Source organism: Cetorhinus maximus, chromosome 7, assembly GCF_964194155.1.
Source record: "Cetorhinus maximus chromosome 7, sCetMax3.hap1.1, whole genome shotgun sequence".
In the NCBI taxonomy this organism is placed as follows: domain Eukaryota; kingdom Metazoa; phylum Chordata; class Chondrichthyes; order Lamniformes; family Cetorhinidae; genus Cetorhinus; species Cetorhinus maximus.
Window position 1 is genome coordinate 60,554,451 of NC_135885.1, and position 10,793 is coordinate 60,565,243.

The window sequence follows — 10,793 nt, forward strand, 5'->3', positions numbered from 1 at the left end:
GGTCCCAGCCTGGTTCAGGTGTAGACCATCCCAATGGTACAGCCCCCACTTTCCACAATACTGGTGCCAGTGCCCCACAAACTGGAACCCACTTCTCCCCCACCAGTCTTTGAGCCACGTATTCATCTCTCTAATTTTATGTACCCTATGCCAATTTGCAGGCGGCTCAGGTAATAATCCAGAATTTATAACCTTTGAGGTTCTGCTTTTCAATTTAGTGCCTAGCTCCTTATGTTCTCTATGCAGAACCTCTTTCCTAGTTTTACCTATGTCATTGGTATCTACATGGACCACGATGACTGGATCCTCCCCTTTCTACTGCAAGTTCCTCTCCAGCTCTGAGCAGATGTCCCAAACCCTGGCACCGGGCAGGCAACACAGCTGTGATCTTATTGAATGGCAGCGTAGGTGCGAAAGGCCTGTTCCTGGTCTTAAGTCTTATGTTCCTATGACTGCTCTGAAAACAGCATTTTTCTGACCTACAGATAATACAAGCAATTACAATTAATGATGTTCATGACTTAGTACAAATCAATAATGCAAATGGTGAAAATAGGGAAGACTCGAGGTAAACCTTGGCACTTTTGGCCAGTCAAAGTCATTTGGTACAAATCCCATGCTCCACAATTAAAAACGGAGATACAACAATATTCTTGTTATGTCACATTCGCGATTTCTAAATATCCATGTATTCTTTGTCTTATTTCTTGATCTTGAGAGGCCTTTCCTCATCCCAGACATTTCGTAAGTTCTTAATAATCCTCCATCACTTGCCAATTTACGGAAAAGGCTGCCACCTCAAGTCACTTAAAGGATTGAAGTGGATAACTTCTAGATTTAATGGCAAGTAAGTGTGGGATAATATATTACAACAATAACAAATTATTACTTTGGTTCCGAGCTGAAAAAAGACCTATGAAGACAGCATGAGCAAGTTGATTTTGTGGCCTTTCTCATACCTACACTCTTGTTTGTATGGGATAATGGTAACAGAAATAGTGGAAAATAGAGTGAAGAATAATGTTCACTCTAAGTTTCACAGTGGCACAGCAACCCCAGCTGCAGCTGGGCCCCGCGCAAAAAAAACTTAAAGCGCCCACGCACTTAAACAAGTACATAGAGGGTACCTTAGAAAACAATTAATTTAAAAAAGCAGCACTGCCTCTTCAATCTTACAATTCTCAGTAGCTCTTTCAGTTGAGTACTAGGATACAGAAAGGGACACATTATTGCTATATCACTTTGCTTTGTTTCAGGCAGAGCACATTTGTAATAAAAGCATGCAAATGAAATGCAAAAAAATGCTGCAAATAGAAGGTCTGTCAGAAAGTTGTCAAGAGTAAAATCATTTCATGATGTTTTGAATTTCACATTTATAGCATATCTGCAATGTTTGTATATCATGAGCACTATCAAAATTATTTTTAAAAGATTACATTAAAAAGCTACTCACAGCAGACTGCACGATGGTTTGCCTGGAGATAAATTTAACATTTCCATTTTCATGAACAGAACCCATTTGTAAGTCTCATTTAAACAATACTGCTTAAGTAAAAACCTTCTTGACAACAACAAAGTGGACATAAACTAACAAAACTGTGAAACTTACATAAGCTAGAGATAAGAGTTGAAAGGAAATTTGTATCCATCTTAATATTCTGTATCAGTATTGATCCATCTTTCCTCTAAGATCTATTAATAGCCTTTATTTTTCTAGTTAGGATGTTAACTAGGGCAGGGTGAAAGTTATTTTTGACATCAGATCCTGCTTCTGTTCCACAAAAAACCCAGTTTCTGTTTAACTGCATGCAATCATCCTGTGCTGTGTTCATTAACCTTGGTTTCTCATTTAAAATCCTTGGAACTGATTTTGTCCAGCATGGCCTCTTCAAATGATGTCACTGTGTGATTAGCAGCCCCTTCCCCAACTGGATGCCTGCTCTCTCCTGTTGTGAACCAGTTTGACAAGTAAACAGAAAAATAATTTTGAGATGTTGTAAGCTTGAAAAGCATACACAGTAACCCCCAAAGAGGCCATCCTGTAACCATGTGACCATGAGAATGAGGCCAACTGGTTTTTTCCCTTTCATTGCTCAAGATATGTTCAGCAGAAATCCCATTTACACCTACAAATGGTGTTTCTGCTGACATTACAGTAGTGGAGTGGGAAAGCCCAGAGGAATTTAACCCCCACCCCTTCATCACTTGTATCGTACAGCTATTTTAGGCTGAATTTTGCAGCAGAATTAGCAGATAGGTTAGTTTTAGGCATATAAGACCGCTCAGTGAGAGAAAGTCTATTGAAAGATGAGCAACTGACACTCAAGAAAGTGATAGATGCGTGTAGAAATGCCAAAGTTGTAAAATGTCAGTTAGAGCACATGTATGGCAGAGCAGACCAGGAGATACATTATGCTGAGAGACATTCTAGGTCGAAAGAGCAGAACAATCACGGACAAAGGGCAGGATGAAAATACTGCGGAGGATTTCATACAAAGGAAAAGAAGGTTTGCCCAGCATGGGTAAAGCAGTGTTTCAACCGCAAGAAAGTGAATCATTTTGCACACAAGCGTTTGGCCAGCAAAAAGCCAAACAAGCCTATGACCACTGAAGAGATATCAGCAGAAGAATCTGATCAAGAACTATACACAATACAAAAGTTTGGTTCCATCAAGTCTATAGGCGATGAAAGGTTTGTGACCATGTTACCATGATGACAGCAGAAGCAGAGTATCAAGTGAACAAGAAGTGTCAAATAGACATTGGTGCGTCATGCCACATCATGACCTTCACAGACCTGTGCAAAGTAGCTCAACATGATGATCCAAAAATGAAGCCCTCAAAAGTAAGACTGAGGCTATATGATGGCACAATACTCGTACTGAGAGGACAAATTAGCCTGAGAGCCCAATGCAATGGCAAAAAGGAAGATTTGGAGTTACAGATCATAGATTGGACACAATGGCCACTCATTTCAGCTGGTGCAAGTGTAAAGCTTGGACTGGTAACCCTGAATGTGCCAACAGAGGTTTACAACATGTCACAGCTGTTACTGACAGGAGGGGGTTTCATTTGTAACAGCCTTGATTTCTCCTCTCACCACGTACCCGTAAACAGAAAGGTGTTTTTGATTCTTGATTTCCCCCTTTTATAAGTGGTGGTGTATTTTCCCCAAGCCCTCAGTTCTGGAGTGATCCAATCCTCTATTAATAACTCTATAGCAAACTCGAGATAAGGTAAAATAAGAGGGGTAGTTTATTTTACATACGCACAAAATGCAGAAAGGGATTTTGCAACATCTACCCCTTATTGCATTCATAAAATAAAAAAGGGATAAGGGAAAGAAAAGGATTCAGGGTAAAGATCACAATAAAAATAAGAATTATGTTTTCATGTGAGTCCAGAGCCCAGAATCAAAAAGTCAAATGGTGTCTTCCTTCAGGCGTTAGTAGGCTGAAACTGTTGAAAAGTGATCCATTTTTCTAGAAGTGATAACTTCCAGATGGAAGAAGGCATGTAGAGTTGAATTAGTCTTCTTGGCACGGATACAAAAGTTCAGATATTCCAGTAGTACACAGTGTAGACGAGGGCCAGATAATTTAAAACCTGGACAGAGCCCTGGTTTTGTTGCTGCTCTGTTAGGTGGTAAATGGCAAACAGAGGCAGGCTGTTAGCCTGGAGTCCTGGTTCTCTTCTGAGGTTAAACAGTGACTGAAGATAAAACCCAAAAGCTGTTTAATTAAAGCAATTCAAACAGCTCAAGTCTCAGTCATGTGACAGGGTGATTTTGGGTCGAGCTATTCAGCTAACGAGGTCCCTTGTTAAAACCCGTTGTGTTTTGAGCAGGTAACTGTAGAACCATTAGCACAATGTTGGAGATGAGGAGTCACAAATAGCTCTGCCTTTGTTCATAGCTGGTTGGTGCAGACGTCTCGTCTACTATCCTTTGTGTTATCTTGGCTGGAATACTTTTGCAATGCAAGAGTGTTGCATTCCAGGGATTTGAGGTGTTAGCCGTTGTCCATTTTAAACTGCTCAGAAACTTCCAGAACGACCATTACGTGGTTGGTGGCTGTCATTTTATCAGTCCAGCCATTTGTCTATTTTAAAAGAAACAGAATTTAAACAAGAGTATATGGAAGAGACAAATTTCTTTTAGTTTTTTTTCTTCGTGCTGCCTCAGTGGGACAGAGCACACAAAACCATTGATGGCAGAATAGATCTTAGAGGAGTACAAAGATGTATTTACAGGGTTGGGATGTCTACAGGAGAATATCATTTAGAAGTAGATGAGAATGTAAGACAAACTCAGCATCTGCTGAGAAGAGTTCCAGCTGCCCTCAAATCAAACCTAAAAGACAAGATCAAGAGCTGGAAAAGAGGGGAGTAATCAAAACAGTGACAACTCCTGCAGACTGGATTAGCAGCATGGTAGTAGTGAAATAGTTTGGAAAGCTGCGAGTATGCTTAGACCCAAGGGATCTAAATACAGAGCTGAGGAGATCATGTTACCCCATGCCAACCATTGAAGGAATTTTACTGAAACTTGCCAAGGCAAAGATCTTTACTACCCTAGATGCAAAGGATGGTTACTGGCAAGAGAAACTCGATGAAAGCAGCAGCTTTCTAACAACATTCTGGACACCATTCAGGAAAAACCGATGGTTACGCATGCCATATGGCATTTCCATTGTTCCAGAAGAGTATCAATGCAGACAACATGAGATAGTCAGTGATCTTCCTGGAGTGGAAACCATAATGGATGATCTACTAGTCTATGGATGTGGAGACACAATGAAAGAAGCCATAGCTGAACATGATCAGATTTTAATGCGACTGCTGGAGAGAGCTTGCCAGGTGAACCTGAAGCTGAACAAGAAAAAATTGCAACTGAAGATGCCTGAAGTCAAGTACATAGGTCATGTATTGAGAGCAAAAGGTCTTTGCCCAGATCTTGACAAGGTGAGAACTGTGGCAGTGATGCAGCGACCAGCAGATGTGAAAGTAGTACAACGATTTGTTGGATTCGTGAACTACATTGCAAAATTTTTGTCTTATTTGTCATCAGTGTGAACCATTATGTAAGCTAACTGCCAGGAAATGCAGTGATACTGGGGAACAGAATAAGAAGCAGCGTTCACTAAAATCAAACAACTAGTGACAACGACACCAGTACTGAAGTACTATGATGTCAATGAGGAAGTCACCTTGAGATGTGACATCAGCAAGACAGATCTGGAAGCAATCCAAGTACAGCAAGGATGACCAGTCACATTTGCATCCAGGACACTAACGCTAATGGAATGACACTACGCTCAGATTGAGAAAGAGTACCTGGCTATTGTTTTTGATTGTAAGCATTTTTATCTATACCTGCTTCGGAGAGACAAAGTAACAGTGGAGTTCGACCACAAGCCACTTCAAAGCATTTTTCTCAAACCACTGCTATCTGCTCCAAAGTGTCTGCAAATAATGTTATTTTGTTTACAGAAATACTATCTGGACATGACATACAATCAAGGGAAACAGGTGTACATCACTGACCTGCTGTCGCAAGCAGTGCTCCCCCATGAAGAAAGTTGAGGATGCTGCAACAGAATGTGAAATCTTCCAGATTCAACATGAAGCAGCAGCTCGATATGATCTGGAAGTCATCAATCCAGCAGAGACAGTGGCTGGAAATTTCCAGCTCCTCACACCGGTAGGATCTTCTGGTCCCGCTGATGTGAATGGAGATTTTAATGGCTCACCGGCCCCACTGCGGGGAAACCTGCCACAGGGGGGCTGGAAAATTCCGGCCAAGGAATCTGACAGACAAGTGCCTTGCTCAAATCAAGTGAACTACACAATATTATGCAACTCTCCAAGCACTACAAGAAATAGTCATGAATGGGTGGCCTGAGTGCATCCAGGACACACTGTATATCAGGCATTCCTAGATGAATGGACAGCCTAAGATGGCATCTTGTACAAAGGAAATAGAGTCATCATCCCTAAGGAGATGAGAAGAGAGATGCTGAAGTGCACCCATGCAAGCCACCAAGAAATTGAATCGAGTCTGAGGAAGGCAAGAAAAGTGCTCTGCTGTCCAAACATGAGCAATGAAATCAAAGACCACATTGGCCAGTGCAATGTGTGTAACAAGTATCAAGCTAAACAAGTTAGAAAGCAGTTGATGACACAGACATCCCAGACAGACCATGGATGAAGCTGGGGACAGACCTCTTCACTCTCGAATGGAACTAGTTATCTTGTCACTATAGACTATTATTCTGACTACTGGGAGTTAGACCAGCTGACTTCAATGACCACAGGAGAATAATAGAATGCCTGAAAGCACACTTCAGTTGTTACAGCATTCAAGACATTGTGATGAGAGACAATGGCCCTTAGTTCATGAATGAAGGATTCAGCCATTTCACAAAGGATTGGGAAATTCAACACTACACATCATCTTTGCACTATCCCCAGTTGAATGGAAAGACTGAGGCAGCAGTGAAAATCGCCAAAGGTATCATCAAGAAATCGAGCAAACTAGCACAGATGTATACAAGGCAATCCTCGAGTGAAGAAACGCACCAAATGAAGGCATGGAAAGTAGGCCAGTCCAAAAACTAATGTCACATCACATACAAGCTACTCTTCCAATATCAAAAAATCCATTGAAACCAGAAGTAGTTACAGGAGTGAGTGAAAAAAATCAAGGTGAAATAGCAGAAAGCCAAATTTCAGTTTGGCAAGACTGCCAGACCATTGCCAGAGCTGAGCATTGGAGAGACAATCAGGCTGCAAACCTTCAATGCTCTCAACAGGAGTCAGCCCATGTGGAAACTTGGGACATGCTTAGAGAAATTGTCACCTTGATCATACAAGGTGGAAGTGAACAACCAAGTATACCAGTGCAACCACAGGCATATACGTACAACTAGTGAAGCTATCCCTTCTCAGTGCAAAGCTGTTCCTTCACAGCAATTGGCTGTACTGAGTACAGAACTCCCATCAATCCCAGAGATCCAAGTTGTCCCCCAGAATGGCAATGGAACCACAGCAGTTACCATGACAACAAGCGCCACGGGAATGACATTCCCCGGAGAGGGAATATCACCCAGATAAACAGCCAATGACAATGCGCACACATACCATTAAGATACCTGCATGATTTAAAGACTATGGGCAGAATTTTCTCCCCATCGGTTTGGGGGGGGGGGGGGGGGCGGTTGTGTGGGGGCGGATGGGAGCAGGTGCGAAGCTGATCGGCACCCTCGATCGGGTCCACGCCACCATTTTATGTGGGTGGGCCAATTAAGGCCCGTCCAGCGTGACGCACACCCGGAAGCGCTGAACACTCCCTGTGTGGGCTGGGGGGGATTCCCTGAGTCAGGGCACAGAGGTGTCTCAGTGAGATTAGTTTAAGTTTTAAACATCTACATAAAGAAATTAAAAACTTTTAAAACATGTCTCCTCATGTGACAGTGTCACATGAGCTGGGACATGTCAATGAATTTTTAAAAAATATTTTATTGAATTTTTAAACACTTCATGAAACTTCATCATGAATGAGTTTCCATGAAAAATGCCAAGGCCGCCTGGGCTCTTAGCCTGCCCGCCAACCTTAAGGTTGGACAGGCAGCTCATTTTGTTAGTTCAATTAGTTTTTAACAGGCCTTAATAGGCCTTTGACAGATCGGCGGGTGCGCAGAAAATCTAAATAATGCGCGGTGACGTCGGGACGCCCGCCTGACGCCACTGCGCGTCATTTTATGCATTGACAAGCGGGCCCTGCCCCCGCTTGCCGACCCGAATATTCTTCCCTATGTGTTGTTATAGCACAGCCGATGGTAAATGCTGAGCTGTTCAAATCCCAAAGGGATACTTGAAACAACTGCCACAACTTGTTTTGCAATTTGTATAAATTTTGAGATGCGTGCCCTGAATTGAGTACTAATAAGACCACCAAGTCTTATAAGTTTTTACAAAACTACATTAAATATTTATTAATAGAAGGAATGACTTTAAATACATACATAGATCTACAAATTACTACTATGCTAACTTCTAAATCCCCCACTCATTCTCACTCCCAGCTACACTTCCATTATGGCAGCAGTAAAACACATAGATTTTAAAAGACCCAGGCAAAGAACAAGTTAACTTCCAAGTGAGTTTTCTTAATTTCAGTCCTTTAAAGGTAGCAGCTTGAGGCATTGATGCTGAAGGCTTTTCATACCTGTAAGATCTTAAAAATGCCTTCCCTTACATACAGCCCTTGCTCCTTCTTTATACATATATTCCTCTTTGAATGCAAATAACCATTGTTTTACTATGTCTTTGGACTTCATCTGCCTGATAATAAAACCCGTTCATAGCACTAAGTTTTACCAGTAATCTTTGGGAAAAATAAACACACTGTTTCTAAACTTCACCTGGCTAGGTGACACATTTCACCACTCCTTTGAAAACAATCTGGCCTGGTTCATTTCAAAATACAAATGTTCCCTTGACACCTATGTCTCTAAACTTAATCATATTTATCGAATTAACATTTCAAACCTAACCTCTCTTCTTAGATCAAAGCACCCAGACTAGCTGCCTCTAACTCATAGGGCAGGATTTTCCCCCCATTGGGGGCGAAGATGAAGGGCGGGCACGCACAGGCTCACTTCCAATTGGGGGCACGGTGCCATTTTACGTGGGTGGGCCAATTAAGGCCCACCCAGCGCGACGTCTAGAGACGCTATGCGCTCCCTGTGTGGGCGGAGGGAATCCCAAAATCAAGAGTGCGCTCTTTCACGCATGCGCACAAAAGAGCGCACTCATCTCCCTGAGGCTAAGTGCTGTTCTGTGACAAAAATTAAAAATAAGAAAAAAAAATTCCTGACATGTCCCCTCATGTGACACTGTCACATGAGTTGGGACATGTCCATCATTTTTACAAAAACTTCATTAAAATTTTTTAAAACCTACATGAAACTTCATCCCACTTGTGGATGAGGTTTCATGCTTTTTCTAATTCCCGCCGGGGCTCCTGGCCTGCCTGCCTACCTTAAGGTTGGACGGGCAAGTCCATTTATTAGTTTAATTACTCTGTCAATGGCCTCAACTGGCCATTGACAGATCAGCGGGTGCATAGCTGATTTTGCTGCTCCCCCGCCTACCGTAAAATTTAAATGGGGCTTGGTGACATCGGGAGTTCCGCCTGACGTCACCACGCATCATTTTACGCATCGGCGAGCGGGCCCGACTCCCGCTCGCCAACGGGAAAATCCTGCCCATGGAGTCATAGAGGTCTAAAGCACAGAAAAAGGCCCTTTGGCCCGTTCAGTTAAATCTCACACCACGCACATTCACATATAGACAGAGAGACACATTCCATTATTTCCCTATTTTACAATAAATTCCTCTAACATTATGAGAATTATTACATCTTCTTAACAGTATGCAATGCAGGTGCAGAGACTGACTAATAGAATAAACAGTTGTTAATGCATGAGAACTGGGTGTATAGTGGGTAACTTGAGTAACTCACATTTACACATGATCGTGCATACAAATTTGTCTTGTTCGCTAAGAAAAAGGGAATGTTTGTATCTTTGTCCAGTATGAAAAGTGGAATGTTTGGGTTTGAAATGCAATCAGTTCTGCATGTCCTATCTGGCTTTCTGTAGTCATGTGACCTCTACTATGAGGCAGCTGTCTGGAGGCTGTCTTTTGAGATCAGTTTAATAAAGACCTACGATGAGAATGCACTGAGAAGTTTGGCTGTCTTTAAACATGAAAAATTACCACTCGCTGCATTAAAAAGTTCTTCCTCACAACTTCAGTGCATCTCTTACCCAAAACCTTACATCTGTGTTCCCCAGTCCTTGTACCACCAGCTAATGGAAACAGTGTTTCCTTGGCTACCATATCTAAACATGTCATTATCTTGTACACCTCTATCAAATCTCCCCTCAATCTCCTTTTCTCCAAGAAGAACAAGAAGAAAGCTTCTCCAACCTAACCATTCTGGTAAATCTCCATTCTGGTAAATCTTCTCAACACCCTCATATCCTTCCTAAAGTGTGGTGACCAGAACTGAATGCAGTATTCTAGTTGCAGCCTAATTGGAGCTTTATAAAGGTCCAGCATAACTTTCCTACTTTTGTATTCAATACCTCTATTTATGAAGCCCAGATCCCCTATGCTTCGCTAATTGTTCTTTCACTATGTCCTGCCACCTTCAAAAAGCTATGAGTTTACACCTTCAAGTTCCTCCGTCCCTGCATACTCTTTAGAATTGTGCTATTTAGTCTATATTGCCCCTGCCTATCCCTGCCAAAATATATCACCTTACATTTCTCTGTATTAAATTCCATCTGCCACTGGTCTTCCCATTCTGCTAGCCTGTTTCTGTACTGTTGTAGTCAATTGCTATCATCGTCACTGTTTGCCATACTTCCAAGTTTGGCATCATCCACAAATTTTGAAATTTTACTCTGTATTCCAATATCCAAGTAATTTATATGTCAAAAAAGCAGCGGTCCTAGCACTGAACATTGGCAGCACAACTGCCTACCATTCTCCAGTCTAAAAATGGGGAAATGTGGAATTCAGACAACAGTGTCCAGCACAGTTAGGTACTTGTTTGACCGGCACAGACTCGATGGGCCGAAGGGCCTTTTTGTGTGCTGTAGACCTCTATGACTTTATAACTGTATACATGTAGTTAAATGCAGAACTTGGGAAGTTGCTGTCTGAGATGCCCTGCTCCTCCTATCACTTCCCAAAAATGACATCTTAAAAATGGCTTCCTA